Here is a 224-nt window from a genome sequence, read left to right on the forward strand (position 1 = left end):
AAAAGCCTCTACTCACCATAGAAGCAGGGCCTGGGGGGGATCCAAAGCCTCCTGGCAGAGCCCCCCTGGGCGGCATAGGGCAGCAGGGCCTGGGCTGGGGCCACTGGAGCTGTCACCTAGCCCCGCCCTGTGTGGGCAGGGCCCCAGTGACTCAGACGGGCAGCTAGAACTGCTGGTAAGTGTGGTAAGGGGGGGGTCGGGTTTTTGGGGGGGGGTTAATTGTG

Source organism: Gavialis gangeticus, unplaced genomic scaffold, assembly GCF_001723915.1.
Source record: "Gavialis gangeticus isolate Ggan-Ray unplaced genomic scaffold, GavGan_comp1, whole genome shotgun sequence".
In the NCBI taxonomy this organism is placed as follows: Eukaryota; Metazoa; Chordata; order Crocodylia; family Gavialidae; genus Gavialis; species Gavialis gangeticus.